We start from the raw sequence: 19,536 nt of genomic DNA, 5'->3' as shown, positions 1-19,536 counted from the left end.
AAATAGACCAATAGACAGGCACAGTAATTGATGTCTCAGGATACTTATCTGCTACATTAACCCTTGTTCACACTCATTAGACAAACTGATATAGGGACTGAAATTGACCGCAGCACTTATGATTGAATCAGCTTGGCAATATCCAGCGTTATGATTCTGTATCAAAGCGGGCTATCTCATGGCTTTAACTTCTTGGTACAGTATCCCTCTGTCATGTATCCCTCTGTGGAATGAGTACTGTACTTCCGGACCAAGGGTCAAACTACCGGCTGGCAATGGAGAGCCCAATGGGAGGATCCACAAAGATGCTAAATCAAAAACAAATTCCCAGAACGGCTCAATCTCTTGCTGAAAACAATGCATTTATTCAGGATAAAATACAAGCATATTTCCTAAATAAACACATTGTTTTCAGCAAGAGATTGAGCCATTCTGGGAATTTGTTTTTGATTGAGCATCCTGTTGAAGTCCGCCTTATAGTTATAATACGTATGTCCTGTCTAGTGTGCGCCTCTAACCGGCTCCTGCCCATGTGATCCACGAATCACCAATGAATTAAAAGATTTGCCCAATAGAAAATACAAAGGTGCCCCGGCTCAAGGGATATCTATTGAAGAGAAAAAGCAGGCACTGCTTCAAAGTTCACATATACAGTACAGTATACAGTAAAACCAAAACGTTTATTGATCACTGGGTACAGTAAAAGCATAAACAGAACTGGATACAGTACAGAACTGTACAAATGATGGCTAGAACTCCTTTATCTTAGATGTCACATCTACTGTATCTAATTCTACACTACAGTATCTTCCTCTTGTGGATGATACAAATTACTGAACAGTGCACTGTATCTGCTTAGACACCTGCACCCAAATTTCCGCTACCCACCCTATAAACAGTGCATTACTACTGTATCTAGATTTTTTTTTATTCAAGTGCAAACATCTACTGTATTGGCTCTCATCCAACCCAAAGTACAGTATGCCGAAACATGTCCCAAGTAACCGCAAGCCCGTAGTGCTTAACCTCAAGCAGAAGATGGAAATATCCAAGAGGCTTGAGAAAAGTGAGAGTTGGGCAGTGCTCATGGAGAACTTTAATGTCAGTTTGTCAACTATCTATGACATTAACGCTCAGGGGGATATATATCAAAGGTCTGGTGGACCTGATCCAACAGTGCGGATCAGGTCCGCCATACCTCGCTGAATGCGGAGAGCAATACAATATCTGTATTCAGCATTGCACCAGCAGCTCTTGTGAGCTGCTTGTGCAACACCGCCCCTGCAGATTTGCGGCCAATCGGCCGCCAGCAGGGAGGTGTCAATCAACCTGATCGTACTCGATAGGGTTGATTTTTGGTGATGTGTGTCTGCCTGCTCAGAGCAGGTGGACAGGGTTATGGAGCAGCGGTCTTTAACTGCTCTTTCTGGCGAGCCACATTACTACCTAACCAAAAAATGATGTGGCCAAAAATTACCTAAATCCAGGGGGGGCAGCAGGAATCTGAATGCCTAGGGCAGCACAAAACCTAAATACACCCCTGCCTGTAATATATTGTCTTCCCAAGATACATAAAAATGAACAGAAACTACCTGGCAGGCCCATAGTTGCCGGGTTCTATATTTACCAATATGGCTATATTCTTGGATAAGGTGTTACAACCTTTTGTCACAAAATCATCCTCCTACATTAAAGATACTAATGATTTTTTTTTTTTTTTTAAATGGAGGAAATAGATCCACAAAGCAAGCAATGTATTCTATTTACACTGGATGTTTCAAGTTTGTATACTTCCATAAAACACACAAGTGGCAGTATATAAATTATTGTGCACTGAGGGGGTGTATAAAGAGAAGGAAATACAGTTTTTTGTTCAATTATTGGAGATCATTCTATACACAAATTATTTTCTTTTCAGAGACACTTTTTATTTTCAGAAACAGGGCACTGCCATGGGATCCATTGTCGCCCCTACATACGCTAAAATTTTCATGAGTAATTTTTAAGAATCTTTTGTATATGAAAATCCATCGTTTGTAAAATATGGCGCTACTTGGTGGCGATATATAGACGATATTTTTGGCGTATGGCGACATTGGATCCCTGGTCAGTTTTGTTGAGGATCTTAATAGATCGGCTAATGGAATTACATTTTCAACATCCAGTGAAACATCTATACATTTTTTGGATACTCTGATATACAAGGCTGATGGTGGTTTGAAAGCAGATATATTCACTAAACTAACAGACAAAAACAACACTCTTGTGTTTGATAGCTTTCATCCCCCATCAAATTTTAAAGCCATTCCAAAAATCCAGTTGCTCAGGGTTGAACACATTGTATCAGATCATGGTTTGAAAAACATACGCCTTGAGCAAATGGCGGATAAATTTGTACAAAGAGGATACCAAAAAAAATGGTAATGGATGAAATAAATACAATAAGGGGCAGAACTGCAGGCACTAAGGCCAAGGATAATGCTAAAAATAATGAGAAGCAAAATAAATTGGTATTCGTATCACAATTTAATACTAGGGGGCCAATTTATCATAGTGCGAGCGGACATGATACAATGTAGGATGGGCGCTAAAAGCGGAGTCAGACCAGTCAAATAATTAAACACTTTCACTCAAAATGTTAACTTAAAATTACAATTTAATCAAAATAAAATTAAAGTAAAAAATAAAAAACAGTTGTAAGAAATATATTTTATATATAGTAAAACTATAGCAAAAAGAAACTCTTTGTATTTTAACATCAGAGATTGGTGTCAATCTGTTCTGCGTACGTTGTACTAAGAGCAGGATTATATGTAAGAAATCTAATTCCATCTTGGCAGGTGAACTCCTAAACAGGTGGTATTTGGCGTGGGATGTTATCGTGGAAATCGCTACTGAGAAATATCACTGGAGTAAGGAAGCTGCTTTTGCGGCTGCTCCCACCTTTGAGAGATAGAAGATTTGTACAGAATCACGGACTACAGAGGTACTGTAAAGTATATTTTTCACACTAGCCACGGCAGGCTACCACCAAGCAGGAAGGCATTATTACACATATTGAAGATATAAAGTCAAGTACCGACTATACCTAGACAGTCTCCTGTGCACCACCCTAACCTGTTTGTGAGTCACCTTTACCTAGGTCCCTACTTTTTGGATTGGTATTTACCGTTTTTATACCGAATAAATTGGGATTTTTATATGCAACTTAACCTGGTCTGCAGTGCCTGTCATTTTTACTCTCATTACCGACTATACCTATATATGATCCATCTGCTTTATTCGGCCTATCACCAAACTAATAAGGAATATTTTGTCTGCAGTACATAGGCCAAAAGTGTACAATCTAAGCATAATTGTTTACATATTGGGAGACGTCCCAGGACTATATTATTCACCTTTACCATTTGGGTAGCCTCAAGAGCTAATTTCATGTTATTTTATATAAATGCTGGAAGTCTTTTAAATATGTATATATTTTTGCTTAACAGATTGAATTCTATACATCTGCAAATAGTTATTGCTGTTGTTCTTATGCTATAAGGATTTTACTATATATAGAAATATATTTCTTACAACTGTTTTTTATTTTTTATTTTTTACTTTTATTTTATTTTAATTATAATTGTAAGTTAACATTTTGAGTGAAAGTGTTTATTTGACTGGTTTGACTCCGCTTTTAGCGCCCATCCACACTTTGTTTGATTGATTGCTTTTATCTTTGGGAAGGAGATATTTGGAAGGGGCAGTGAGTCTGTAGTTTAGCGCCACACTTCTCTTACTTTTCATTAGGCATTTATAATTGCACAAGCAGTTCTGGTGAACTGCTTATGCAATGCCGCCCCCTGCAGATTCACGGCCACTCGGCCTCTAGCAGGGGGTGTCAATCAACCTGATCGTATTCAATCAGGTTGATTTCTGTCCCCTGTCTCAGAGCAGGTGGACAAGTTATGGAGCAGCGGTCTTTGGACCGCTGCTTCATAACTTCTGTTACCGGCGAGCCTGAACCCTCAGGCATAAACAGGGGCCTCAAGCTCCATTCGGAGCTTGATAATTTGGCCCCTAGGAGTTATCAAGTGAATAGAATAATCAAAAAGCACTGACATATCTTACAAGCATGTCACCCTGATATTAGGGCATTCCATGATCCACCAATACCAGCATACAAAAGGGGTCCAAACATTAAAGATAGGCTAGTTGAAGGGACAGTCAAGTCCAAAAAAACCTTTCATTTTTCAAATAGGGCATGTAATTTTAAACAACTTTCCAATTTACTTTTATCAACAATTTTGCTTTGTTCTCTTGGTATTCTAGTTGAAAGCAAACCTAGGGAGGCACATATGATAATTTCTAAGCCCTTGAAGGCCGCCTCTATTTTATTTACTTTTCACAGCAGGGGAGAGCAAACTCATGTAGGCCATATAGATAGCATTGTGATCACGCCCGTGGCTAGTGGCAGACACTGCACTAATTGGCTAAAATGCAAGTCAATAGATAATAACTAAAAGTCAAGTGATTAGGGGTGGTCAGAAGATGCTTAGATACAAGTTAGTCACAGAAGTAAAAAGTGTATTAATATAACAGTGCTGGTTTCGCAAAACTGGGGAATGGGTAATAAATGGATTATCTATCTTTTTAAACAACAAAAATTCTGGTGTTGACTGTCCCTTTAAAGCTGATGTAGGTGGGAAGAAAACATTAAAGCAGAGTTTTATTGGTGAATCCAGGATGGGGTGTTTCCCCTGCCTTTCATGTTGTAACTACAACTCCATGATCAAAGGTTCTTATGTATGTCATCTCTATACAGGCAAAAAATACAGTATTAAATGTTACTTAACCTGTAGATCAAGATTTGTAGTGTACATTGTGAAATGTCCGTGTTCTCTTTTTTACATCGGCCAAACGACCAGGGAAGTCAGAGACAGGATCTCTGAACATAAATCCAACATTAGATGTAACAATACAGTATTGTCACATTTTTTTACAGGCAGGACATAGCATCAGCCAATTACGTTTCTATATCCTATATCCTGATTGGAACAGCCAATAGAATGCCAGCTTAATCCTATTGGCTGATTGGATCAGCCAATAGGATTGAACTTCAATCCTATTGGCTAATTGCATCAGCCAATAGGATTTTTTCTACCTTAATTCCGAATGGCTGATAGAATTCTATCAGCCAATCGGAATTGAAGGGACGCCATCTTGGATGATGTCATTTAAAGGAACCTTCATTCTGTGTATAGCCATCGGAAGAAGAGGATGCTCCGCGTCGGATGTCTTGAAGATGGACCTGCTCCGCACTGGATGGATGAAGATAGAAGATGCCGTCTGGATGAAGACTTCTGCCCATCTGGAGGACCACTTCGCCCAGCTTGGATGAAGACTTCTCCTGGCTTCGTTGAGGATTTCGGGCCTTTTGGGTGAAGGCGTCTCCTGGTAAGGTGATCTTCAGGGGGTTAGTGTTAGGTTTTTTTAAGGGGGGATTGGGTGGGTTTTAGAGTAGGGTTGGTTGTGTGGGTGGTGTGTTTTAATTTTGGGGGGGATTGTAATTTTTTTTCATGTAAAAGAGCTGATTACTTTGGGGCAATGCCCCGCAAAAGGCCCTTTTAAGGGCTATTTGTAATTTATTGTAGGGTAGGGCTTTTTAATTTAGGGGGGCTTTTTTTTATTTTGTTAGGGGGAATAGATTAAGTGTAATTAGTTTAAAAATCTTGTAATTTCTTTATTATTTTCTGTAATTTAGTGTTTGTTTGTTTTGTACTTTAGATAATTGTATTTAATTGTAATTAATTGTATTTAATTTAGGTAATTAATTTAAGTGTAGTGTTAGGTGTAATTGTAACTTAGGTTAGGTTTTATTTTACAGGTAAATGTGTCTTTATTTTAACTAGTTAGTTATTAAATAGTTAATAACTATTTAATAACTATTGTACCTAGTTAAAATAAATACAAAGTTGCCTGTAAAATAAAAATAAACCCTAAGCTAGCTACAATGTAACTATTAGTTATATTGTAGCTAGCTTAGGGTTTATTTTATAGGTAAGTATTTAGTTTTACATAGGAATTATTTAGTTAATTGTAGTAATTTTATTTACATTTATTTAAATTATTTTTAAGTTAGGTGGGGTTAGGGTTAGATTTAGGTTTAGGGGTTAATAACTTTATTATAGTGGCGGCGACGTTGGAGGCAGCAGATTAGGGGTTAATAAATGTAGGTAGGTTGCGGCGATGTTAGGGACGGCAGATTAGGGGTTAATAATATTTAAATATAATATTTAAATAGTGTTTGCGATGTGGGAGTGTGGCTGTTTAGGGGTTAATATATTTATTATAGTGACAGCGATGTCCGGTTCGGCAGATTAGGGGTTAAAAAATGTATTTTAGTGTTTGCGATGTGGGAGGGCCTCGGTTTAGGGATTAATAGGTAGTTTATGGGTGTTAGTGTACTTTTTAGCACTTTACTTAAGAGTTTTATGCTACAGCATTGTAGTGTAAAACTCTTAACTACTGACTTTTAAATGCGGTACCAGTCTTGACAGGAGAGGATCTACCGCTCACTTTTTGTCAGACTCGTAATACCGGCGCTATGCATGTCCCATTGAAAATATAGGATACGCAATTGACGTAAGTGGATTTGCGGTATTTCCGAGTCTGGCCAAAAAAGTGAACGGTACACCTGTACCTGCAAGACTCGTAATACCAGTGGGCGTTAAAAAGCAGCTTTAGGACCTCTTAACGCTGCTTTTTAAACCTAACGCACAACTCGTAATCTAGCCGTATGCTACTGATATGAAATTTTGTATTGAATATTTTATATTTTTGAATATGTTTTTAATTCTCTTTAAATTAATTATGTAAAATAACATATATAATATGATATTTTATTTTTGTATTATCACTAGGGTTTATATTTTCCTTCACATATACGTATACATATATATGATATTATTTTTCCAAAAATTATTTTTTTTCTATATTTTTCACTTCGGAAATTCTGGAGGGATTAATGGTAATCAGTTGAACCACTAGAGGGAGTGTTTATTCTAAAATGTTTAAAAGATACTATTCACGATTAGTTATTATTTTAACATATATTACACATATCCTTTAGGTGGCAGTGTTGGTTTGCCACATTTTGGCGCTCTAATTTTCAAATGCTCTATTTAAGGCACTGTTTCAGTAATGTTTGTTTAAGCATGAATAAGGGTGGAATGTCAGCCCGAAACGTCGCTTTTTTTTTTTTTCTGGGACCCTGCATTGTAAAATTAAGGTCTTTTTATTATACTAGCAGCTGAAGTATTTTCTCTTCTTTTGAATATTATGGGCATGGTAAGCTCACTCCATGAACTGCTTAATTGAGGTGTGCTTTTTCCTCATATTTGCTCCTAGATAACTGTCGCTCACATCCTCCTGCTGAAGAGCTTGTTAATGGCAACATTTTTGTAAATTATCTTCCAGCTAATGTTACAAGTCTGATCAAACCAATGGATCAAGGAGTGATTCAAAATGTAAAAATGTTTTACAGGCGTGACTTCATGCAGCAAATGACTAATTTTGATGGGACAATTTTGGATTTAAAAAAAAAAAATCTCAAAGATGCTATCTACACTGCCACTTGTGCTAGGGATTCTGTGAGAAGTGAAACATTATGGAAATCTTGGAGAAAGTTGTGGCCAGCTGTGATGTCTGTAGAATGCTCCTCTGTTGACTTTTTGGAGGTTCCAAATAAAAGTGCAGCTGCCAGTAGCCAAGTTTATGATGAAATTTGTGAGTTAGTTGATGATGCTAATGACAAAATTAATTTTTCTGGAGATGAACTTGACGACTGGCTTGTTGTGGATTAAGCTATTCCAGTAACTCATACACTAATTACAAAAGACATCGTAGAAGTCGTTATGAATCGTGGAAAAATTAATGCTGCAGAGGAGGAAGAGAGTTTTGACGATGGGTGCGAGGTAAAAAAAAGTATCTTGGCAGAGAGCTACTGAAGCATTTGAAACTCTAATAGCTTTTGCAGAACAGCATCGTTTTCTCCTTAGACATTGTGCATGTGATTTGTAACAGATTTTGTTTGTTTTGTGATTGATTGATTTTTCAATGTGTATGTGCACTCATAGGTTCCCATACATACATTGAATTTTAATATGCATGTAAATTTAACTAATCACTAACAGGTGTTTCTTTCCCTTTAAAAAGGGAGGGTTCACACCTAGCAACTTACCCTATGATTAAGTGCTCTGGTGAGCACGAAACTAGTCAGGGAAGCTCATTTGTGTACTTATGTAAATCGTTCTAATAAAGGTAAATTTTGTTTTACTTTTTTGGCCCTGGATTTTCCTTGCACCAGTGCTGCTGTGTTTCCTTTTTGTATTTTCAATCTTTTTCGGCTACACCGGCCGTTAACCAACAGCATGCACCCCTTGTGACCTGTGTAGTACCTGTAACACTCCGCCTCTGCCTCAGCTCACGGACCCAGCCGGAACTTCCGCATTTGCAGCGGCTTGTCTCTCTGTGCTCATTTGGATCCTCGGTGTTTCCTGCCTGCTCGATCCGGATTCGGGTGTGGATCCAGTGACTGCCTGACGAACGGACTTATCCAAGTAAGACTGTTTCATTTATTAAATCGCATTTCAAGTGGGATTGATGTGAAACTTATAATTGTTATCTATCATTGCTGTAAATCTACAGACTGAAAACGTTTATTGCCAACACTGAGATTGGTGAAGTGAATCATTCTGTTGTAACGGTTACTAGCTATGGATGATACAATGTTTTAATAAGCTTTACATGGATGGGAACTGTTCTGATATTTCTCCAAAATATTCTTGGGAAAACTTTTCACGTTCGTTTTGGAAATTAGGGGAGCTGTGTTTGTATATGTTTTACAGGTTCACTAAGGGAGCAAGGTGTCTTAATTAAATTTGGAGCGCTGTATTACTTGCGCTTAAAGGGCCAGTGACCAGTATATGATTTTGGTTTACAAGTACACAATTTGTTATTTTTTACATGCACAATGGAGGAGGAGAATATAAGCTTCAATAAGTCCATTTTTAATGTGGAGCGCAGGAAGCGCTTTTTTGAAAAGGTATTCATGAAAGGTGAGATTTCAGGTGGGACTACAAGTAGTTTAAAGAACACTGTTTTCAAGTTGGAGAAACTACTATTAAATGATCTAAGGTTAATGTGGGATACAGTATCTTTTGACCATTACATTGATGCTAAAAAAATCCCTCGAGGGTTACGTATAAAAAAGTACCCATCATTTGATCTAGAACCACCTGAACTCATGGAAGATTGGAATGAGGCTCTTACAGTGTGCTCTTTAACTTTGATGGACATTATTAATAGAAGCAAGAACTTTAAGAGAGATAAATTAAAGGAGGAGATTTCCGTTGCCAGGAGTGACCTTAAAGTTTGGAAGTCTGATGACAAATATAAAGAATTTAAAACTGCCTTAAAAAACAAAATAAAAAAATCTGATGAAGAATTGGCTAAGAGAAAGGGTACAAAATTTAGCCGCGATTTGGATGACTATGCAAATAATAAAGTATATAATTGGTCACTATTCCAACGCAGACCCAGAGCAAGGAATTTCAAGAAAGGCTCTGGCAAGAATAAGAAGAATAATTTTTCCCAACAAAGTAAAGCCAATGATAACCAGGAAGGAGCTTGCAATGTTGCACCTAAGTCTATTTTAAAGAAGAAGGGTGAAAGAAGGGTTGCCTTTTCATCTACTGAAAATTCAGAACAGGATTCGAATATGTCAGATGATAGTGGAGCATCTGCTCCACTCTCTGTTTCTTCCTCTTCTTCCTCTTCTTCTTCCTTGCTTTCCTCTTATTCCCTTTCTTCTTCTTGTTCTTCAATCCCCTTACAGGTATCTGATGGTACGGGTCAGAGTAACTCTGAAGATGGTGAAGAAGCTGTCCGTCCGAAAGTGAAAGATAACACTATTGTCCCTTTAGGAAAAAGATCAGGAGAGCCGGGAGAAGAGCAAAGAAAATCGGGAAGAAAACCAAAATCCAACAAGAAGGACTAACTGTACTTAATCTGTCTAGCACTACTCTAACTGTGGAACAAGCAGCCTTGTTATCAAAAGGGCTTGGTTTTGCACCGACTAATACCTTTTCGGCGTTCAAAACGCTGTTAGATGTGAATAAATTCGTCAGGAAGCTGACTTTAAAAAGGTTTTTTTCGGTGCATGAACATAGCACTAATCAGACGCATGATAGTGAACAGGCTGTGGGAATTAATGTTGGTCAATTTGTGAATTTTGAAGACAATATTTTATTACAGGATTTATGTGAATTGGAAACAGAGTATGGTCCACAAGATGTAGATATTCCGATTCCTGTTAAACACTCATCACATTTTTATCCTACACAATTCAGAGGACCAGCACTTAATATGTTTCAGAAAAGGGTTGAGAGAGAGATTTTAGCACTGGAGGATAGTGTTGGACAGATGAGGAAAACAAAATTCAATTTAACATTAAAAGAAAGGGCTGCATTAACAACCCTAGAAAATAACGAATCAATTGTTATTCGTAATTCAGATAAGGGCGGGAATGTTGTCATCCTGGACAAAAGTGATTATATTTTGGAAAGCAATAGACAGCTATGTGATACAACAACATATAGGAAGATTAGCTCAGACCCCACATCTTTATTCAAACTAAAAATGATTAACATTTTGGAGCAAACGGTGGCTATTGGACTCCTCACCAGGGAGCAGGTTGAGAATTTGGTTCCTGGGAATCCAAGGATTCCGATTTTTCACTATTTACCTAAGACACATAAAAGATTGACCCAACCCCCGGGACGCCCTATTGTCTCGGGGATTGGGTCTCTATTTGAACCAGTCTCAGAATGGATTGATTCAGTTTTACAGCCCCTGGTGAGGAGTCTAAAAAGCTATCTGAGAGATTCCACACACCTCTTACAGCTATTAAAAATGCTTAAATGGGAGAAAGGATATAAATGGGTAGTGGTGGACGCCACTGCCCTTTATTCAAGTATCCCGCATGACATGGGCATACAAGCTATGAAGTATTTCTTTGATGGACACACCAGATTTTCTGAAGAGACCAAAATGGTCCTTTGTGACATAATTGACTTTTTGCTTAAGCATAATTATTTTATGTTTAATAAGGAGTTCTACGTGCAGGTTTGTGGGACGGCTATGGGGGCGAAATTCGCCCCCTCGTTCGCAAACCTGTACGTGGGACTCTGGGAGGACAAGTACCTATATAGCCATGACAACCCGTTTAGGGATCAGATCATCTTTTTTATGCGTTTCATAGACGATCTGATATTTGTCATCAAAGAACCTTTCGATTATGATGGCTTTCTAGCCTATTTAAGCCAAAATGAGTTTAATCTTAATTTTGTTGGTGACACTTTTAGAGAAGTGGCTAATTTTCTTGACTTGACCTTAAAAGGAGATGAGGTACATGGAATGATCATCAGTGACACATATCGTAAAAAAACAGCAGGAAACACTATACTTCATGCTAAGTCATGTCATCCTCCTCATTTGGTGCGCTCAATTCCAAGGGGCCAATTATTGCGGTTGTGCAGAAATACTAATTCAGATGCTTTGTTCGATGAACAAGCCATGGCCTTAATTGAGCGACTCAAGTTAAGAGGTTACAATGATTCTTTACTTCACCAGAATTATGTGGAGGTAAGGGAAAAATCACAGGGAGAGTTGGTTCAGGGATCTGTGAGACAAAGTAATATAACACAAGAGACGGTAGTTTTTTCAACAGAGTATTCGAGCCAATACAATGAAATTTGCTCTATTCTGAAGAAAAATCTCCATCTACTTAATGAGGATGAGGTGTTGAGACCCCTTATTGGAAACTGTAAATTTGTGTCAAAAAAGCCCCCAACCTTGTCTTCTAAACTATCTCCCAGTTTAATACATTCAGGAGGTAAGGACAAAAGTGATTGGATTAGAAGGAAGGGGACCTATAGATGTGGACATGGCCCTTGTGTCACTTGCAGCTTTATTGGTATAGGTAATGGCTTCAAAAGCACCCAAACTGGTGAGGAATTCTCTCATAAATTTTATGCAAATTGCAGAAGTACCTATGTTGTGTACTTGCTTGAGTGTAAGCAATGTTTTCTGCAATATACTGGCCAAACGACCAGAGAATTAAGATCTCGAATTAGGGAACATGTGAGGGACACTAGAGAGTATGTCAAAGAATCAGCGGTTGCAAGACATTTCAATCTTGTACACATGACTAGTGTCTTTAATATGAAGGTACAGGTAATTGACCGCGTCATGTTCCCACCCAGGGGTGGTGATAGATGTAAACTTTTACAGAAACAAGAACTATACTGGATCTATAAGCTCAGAACTATCACACCCCTGGGTTTGAACAAGGAGTGGGATATGAGCTACTTTGTTGAGTAGTATTCTCTTTATATGCCACCCACTGTACTATATGGTACAAACATCACTGGTTACAGGTCAGCCCAATATTGGTTACATTGACATTGTTAGATTAATATTGTTAGACTGATGTTCTTTACTTGTCCTTCCTTTTTGAATCAAAAAGTAAAGTGGTCCTTGTAATGCTCCATTTAATAACATTGAGAAATGTATTGCTTTAAATGTTTTTTACATTATGCATATATCTTTATCTCATATATAAAATTATACATGTATATATATATTTTTTGTGTTATTTAATGGAGTGTTTTCTTTCTTTCTTTCGTTCTTTTTGGACTGCACTTTGAGTATGCATGTTTGCATATAATGTTTCATATGGTTGGACATGTAAGGCTTTTTTGTAACAATTCAATATCCATGATTTGTATGTACTTGTTCCCCTCCTTTTCTTTTGGGGGACATTTTCAATAATTTTAGAATTTATTTTTACAATATATTTTTACAATATATCTGTATATATAGATACTTACATACATGGATATTTATTGTAATTTGTCACCTACAATTACAAATATTGTTATTGTTTTTGGTCTCTGACATTATTATCTTTTGCAGCGTTTGTACATATCGATCCTTTTTGCAATATGATATTTTTAACATCGTTTTCTCCTTAGACATTGTGCATGTGATTTGTAACAGATTTTGTTTGTTTTGTGATTGATTGATTTTTCAATGTGTATGTGCACTCATAGGTTCCCATACATACATTGAATTTTAATATGCATGTAAATTTAACTAATCACTAACAGGTGTTTCTTTCCCTTTAAAAAGGGAGGGTTCACACCTAGCAACTTACCCTATAATTAAGTGCTCTGGTGAGCACGAAACTAGTCAGGGAAGCTCATTTGTGTACTTATGTAAATCGTTCTAATAAAGGTAAATTTTGTTTTACTTTTTTGGCCCTGGATTTTCCTTGCACCAGTGCTGCTGTGTTTCCTTTTTGTATTTCCAGTAACTCATACACTAATTACAAAAGACATCGTAGAAGTCGTTATGAATCGTGGAAAAATTAATGCTGCAGAGGAGGAAGAGAGTTTTGACGATGGGTGCGAGGTAAAAAAAAGTATCTTGGCAGAGAGCTACTGAAGCATTTGAAACTCTAATAGCTTTTGCAGAACAGCAACCCTTCTTAACTTCTCAGCCTGTTATGCAGCTGCACATCATGCAAAACCTAACTGATTGGAACAGCCAATAGAATGTGAGCTCAATCCTATTGGCTGATTGGATCAGCCAATAGGATTGAAGTTCAATCCTATTGGCTGATTGCATCAGCCAATAGGATTTTTTCAACCTTAATTCCGATTGGCTGATAGAATTCTATCAGTCAATCGGAATCTAAGGGACGTCATCATTCTGGAAGAAGACTTCGTTGGAAGAGGATGCTCTGCGCCGGATGTCTTGAAGATGGACCCGCTCCGTGCCGGATGGATGAAGATAGAAGATGTCGTCTGGATGAAGACTTCTCCTGGCTTGGATGAAGACTTCTCCTGGCTTTGTTGAGGACTTCTGCCGCTTCGATGAGGACTTCTCCCGGCTTCGTTGAGGATGGATGTTGGATCTTCAAAACTGTAAGTGGATCTTCAGGGGTTAGTGTTAGGTTTTTCTAAGGGTTTATTGGGTGGGTTTCATTTTTAGTTTAGGGCTTTGGGCCGCAATAGAGCTAAATTCCCTTTTAAGGGCAATGCCCATCCAAATGACCTTTTCAGGGCAATGGGGAGCTTGAGTTTTTTTAGTTAGGGTTTTATTTGGGGGGTTTGGTTGTGTGGGTGGTGGGTTTTACTGTTGGGGGGTTGTTTGTATTTTTTTTCCAGGTAAAAGAGCTGATTTCTTTGGGGCAATGCCCCGCAAAAGGCCCTTTTAAGGGCAATTGGTAGTTTAGTTTAGGCTAGGGTTTTTTTTTTATTTTGGGGGTGCTTTTTTATTTTGATAGGGCTATTAGATTAGGTGTAATTAGTTTAAATATCTTGTAATTTGTTTTTAATTTTGTGTAATTTAGTGGGGTTTTTTTGTAATTTAGGTAATTGTATTTAATGTATTTAATTGTATTTCATTTCGGTAATTTATTTAATTGTAGTGTAGTGTTAGGTGTTAGTGTAACTTAGGTTAAGTTTTATTTTACAGGTAAATTTGTATTTATTTTAGCTAGGTAGTTAGTAAATAGTTAATAATTAACTATTCTACCTAGTTAAAATAAATACAAACTTGCCTGTAAAATAAAAATAAACCCTAAGCTAGATACAATGTAACTATTAGTTATATTGTAGCTAGCTTAGGGTTTATTTTACAGGTAGGTATTTAGTTTTAAATAGGAATTATTTAGGTAATAATAGTATGTTTTATTTAGATTTATTTTAATTATATTTAAGTTAGGGGGTGTTAGGGTTAGACCTAGATTTAGGGGTTAATAAATTTTCTATAGTGGCAACGATGTTGGGGGCGGCAGATTAGGGGTTAATTAATGTAGATAGGTGTCAGAGATGTTAGTGACAGCAGATCAGGGGTTAATAATATTTAACTAATGTTAGCGAGGCGGGAGTGCAGCGGTTTAGGGGTTAATATGTTTATTATAGTGACGTGATGTCGGGAGCGGCAGATTAGGGGTGAATAATTTTATTTTAGTGTTTGCGATGCGGGAGGGCCTCGATTTTGGGGTTAAGAGGTAGTTTATGAGTGTTAGTGTACTTTTTAGCACTTTAGTTATGAGTTTTATGCTACAGCTTTATAGTGTAAAACTCATAACTACTGACTTTAGAATGCGTTACGAATCTTGACTGGATAGGGTGTACCACTCACTTTTTGGCCTCCCAGGACAAGCTTGTAATACTTGCTTAAGTTGATTTGCGGTAAGGCAAGACTCGTAATACCAGCGGTAGTGAAAAAGCAGCGTTATAATCTGTTAACGCTGCTTTTTCACCTTACCGCAAAACTCGTAATTTAGCCGTTTATTTGAAAAAGCAGGAATAAAAGCTTTGAAGCCCGGCGATTTTAGGTTGAGAACCTGGGTTGTGCTTGTTGATTGGATGGCTAAATGCAGGCACCAATCAGCAAGCCCTATCCATGGTACTGAACAAAAAATAGGCCGTCTCTAAAGCTTTCATTCCTGCCTTTTCAAATAAAGATAGTAAGAGAACGAAGAAATATAGATAAGAGGAGTAAATTAGAAAATTGCTTAAAATTGCATGCTCTATCCGAAGCATGAAAGAAAAATTTGGGTTTACTATCCCTTTAATAAAACTGTGTTAACGTTTGTCTTTATTTGTATTAATTTGCTTTTATCTACTGTATTTTAATATTAATATCAAGTAAATACAGTGTTTATAGTAAAGTATGGGTTACATAACTAGTTAGGCCTATTTCTAATAGTAACTCTCAAGCAACCAGAAACTACACCTATCTGGAATCTACCAATCCCAGTGGGTGCCAGTTAATTGAGAGTTGACTATATATATATATACAACACATAGAAACACCCAGCACTCACCAGCTAGCTCACAGCTAAGATAAAATCACAACTGAAAAAATTAGTCACCGCATCTGGCCAAATGGGAAAGCTCAGGCACCATGTCAAGGTCCTTTCCATTGCATGAGTCCCTAACACAGGCACACCATCATGCGAGCTCACAAAGCCAAACAAACTGAGAACAGAGAAGGGGTGCACAGGTGGCTGTAATCACCCATAGAAAATACAAAACATGGAAGGGAACTGCACTCCAAGACCGAATCAGGTACACATCCTGTGACTCAGTAACATCCAGCCCTGGGTTCAAAATAGCACTCCAAAAAAGCTGTGATGTCACCAGAGCCACAGGCAGTTAAAGGGCCACTAAACCCAAAATCTTTCTTTCATGATTCAGATAGAGAATAGAAATTTAAACAACATTACAATTTACTTCTATTATTTATTTTGCTTCATTGTTTAGATATCCTTAGTTGAAGAAAAAGCAATGCACATGGTGAGCCAATCACACGAGGCTTCTATGTGCAGCAACCAATCAGCAGCTACTGAGCATATCTAGATATGCTTTTCAGCAAAGAATATCAAGAGAATAAAACAAATTAGATAATATAAGTAAATTAGAAAGATGTTTAAAATTACATTCTCTTTCTAAATCATGAAAGAAAAAATGAGGGTTTCATGGCCCTTTAACCCCAGTCCGGAATGGGTGCAAGAAACAAGGGAGCTTACAAATAAAAAGTAATACAACACATAGAAACACCCAGCACTCACCAGCTAGCTCACAGCTAAGATAAAATCACAACTGGAAAGGTTAGTCACCGCATCTGGCCAAATGGGAAAGCTCAGGCACCACGTCAAGGTCCTTTCCATTGCCTGAGTCCCTAACACAGGCACACCATCATGCGAGCTCACAAAGCCAAACAAACTGAGAACAGAGAAGGGGTGCACATGTGGCTGTAATCACCCATAGAAAATACAAAACATGGAAGGGAACTGCACTCCAAGACCGGATCAGGTACACATCCTGTGACTCAGTAACATCCAGCCCTGGGTGCTAAATAGCACTCCAAAAAAGCTGTGATGTCACCAGAGCCACAGGCAGTTAACCCCAGTCCAGAATGGGTGCAAGAAACAAGGGAGATTACAAATAAAAAGTAATACAACACATAGAAACACCCAGCACTCACCAGCTAGCTCACAGCTGAGATAAAATCACAACTGGAAAAGTTAGTCACCGCATCTGGCCAAATGGTAAAGCTCAGGCACCACGTCAAGGTCCTTTCCATTGCCTGAGTCCCTAACACAGGCACACCATCATGCGAGCTCACAAAGCCAAACAAACTGAGAACAGAGAAGGGGTGCACAGGTGGCTGTAATCACCCATAGAAAATACAAAACATGGAAGGGAACTGCACTCCAAGACCGGATCAGGTACACATCCTGTGACTTAGTAACATCCAGCCCTGGGTGCTAAATAGCACTCCAAAAAACTGTGATGTCACCAGAGCCACAGGCAGTTAACCCCAGCCCGGAATGGGTGCAAGAAACAAGGGAGATTACAAATAAAAAGTAATACAACACATAGAAACACCCAGCACTCACCAGCTAGCTCACAGCTATGATAAAATCACAACTGGAAAGGTTAGTCACCGCATCTGTCCAAATGGGAAAGCTCAGGCACCACGTCAAGGTCCTTTCCATTGCCTGAGTCCCTAACACAGGCACACCATCATGCGAGCTCACAAAGCCAAACAAACTGAGAACAGAGAAGGGGTGCACAGGTGGCTGTAATCACCCATAGAAAATACAAAACATGGAAGGGAACTGCACTCCAAGACCGGATCAGGTACACATCCTGTGACTCAGTAACATCCAGCCCTGGGTGCTAAATAGCACTCCAAAAAAGCTGTGATGTCACCAGAGCCACAGGCAGTTAACCCCAGTCCAGAATGGGTGCAAGAAACAAGGGAGATTACAAATAAAAAGTAATACAACACATAGAAACACCCAGCACTCACCAGCTAGCTCACAGCTGAGATAAAATCACAACTGGAAAAGTTAGTCACCGCATCTGGCCAAATGGTAAAGCTCAGGCACCACGTCAAGGTCCTTTCCATTGCCTGAGTCCCTAACACAGGCACACCATCATGCGAGCTCACAAAGCCAAACAAACTGAGAACAGAGAAGGGGTGCACAGGTGGCTGTAATCACCCATAGAAAATACAAAACATGGAAGGGAACTGCACTCCAAGACCGGATCAGGTACACATCCTGTGACTTAGTAACATCCAGCCCTGGGTGCTAAATAGCACTCCAAAAAACTGTGATGTCACCAGAGCCACAGGCAGTTAACCCCAGCCCGGAATGGGTGCAAGAAACAAGGGAGATTACAAATAAAAAGTAATACAACACATAGAAACACCCAGCACTCACCAGCTAGCTCACAGCTATGATAAAATCACAACTGGAAAGGTTAGTCACCGCATCTGTCCAAATGGGAAAGCTCAGGCACCACGTCAAGGTCCTTTCCATTGCCTGAGTCCCTAACACAGGCACACCATCATGCGAGCTCACAAAGCCAAACAAACTGAGAACAGAGAAGGGGTGCACAGGTGGCTGTAATCACCCATAGAAAATACAAAACATGGAAGGGAACTGCACTCCAAGACCGGATCAGGTACACATCCTGTGACTCAGTAACATCCAGCCCTGGGTGCTAAATAGCACTCCAAAAAAGCTGTGATGTCACCAGAGCCACAGGCAGTTAACCCCAGTCCGGAATGGGTGCAAGAAACAAGGGAGATTACAAATAAAAAGTAATACAACACATAGAAACACCCAGCACTCACCAGCTAGCTCACAGCTAAGATAAAATCACAACTGGAAAGGTTAGTCACCGCATCTGGCCAAATGGGAAAGCTCAGGCACCACGTCAAGGTCCTTTCCATTGCCTGAGTCCCTAACACAGGCACACCATCATGCGAGCTCACAAAGCCAAACAAACTGAGAACAGAGAAGGGGTGCACAGGTGGCTGTAATCACCCATAGAAAATACAAAACATGGAAGGGAACTGCACTCCAAGACCGGATCAGGTACACATCCTGTGACTCAGTAACATCCAGCCCTGGGTGCTAAATAGCACTCCAAAAAAGCTGTGATGTCACCAGAGCCACAGGCAGTTAACCCCAGTCCGGAATGGGTGCAAGAAACAAGGGAGATTACAAATAAAAAGTAATACAACACATAGAAACACCCAGCACTCACCAGCTAGCTCACAGCTAAGATAAAATCACAACTGGAAAGGTTAGTCACTGCATCTGGCCAAATGGGAAAGCTCAGGCACCACGTCAAGGTCCTTTCCATTGCCTGAGTCCCTAACACAGGCACACCATCATGCGAGCTCACAAAGCCAAACAAACTGAGAACAGAAAAGGGGTGCACAGGTGGCTGTAATCACCCATAGAAAATACAAAACATGGAAGGGAACTGCACTCCAAGACCGGATCAGGTACACATCCTGTGACTCAGTAACATCCAGCCCTGGGTGCTAAATAGCACTCCAAAAAAGCTGTGATGTCACCAGAGCCACAGGCAGTTAACCCCAGTCCGGAAT

At 39.0% G+C, this 19,536-nt stretch overlaps 1 protein-coding gene across 1 annotated transcript in view; it reads left to right on the top strand.

Moving 5' to 3' along the window:
- The window catches only part of LOC128659728 (aldehyde oxidase 1-like), a 561,780-nt gene that overhangs the window by 15,359 nt on the left and 526,885 nt on the right, over positions 1-19,536 (top strand). The window lies entirely within an intron of this gene.

The sequence above is a fragment of the Bombina bombina genome, chromosome 1 (assembly GCF_027579735.1).
Source record: "Bombina bombina isolate aBomBom1 chromosome 1, aBomBom1.pri, whole genome shotgun sequence".
NCBI lineage: Eukaryota > Metazoa > Chordata > Amphibia > Anura > Bombinatoridae > Bombina > Bombina bombina.
This window is presented reverse-complemented; position numbering and strand designations above follow the sequence as displayed.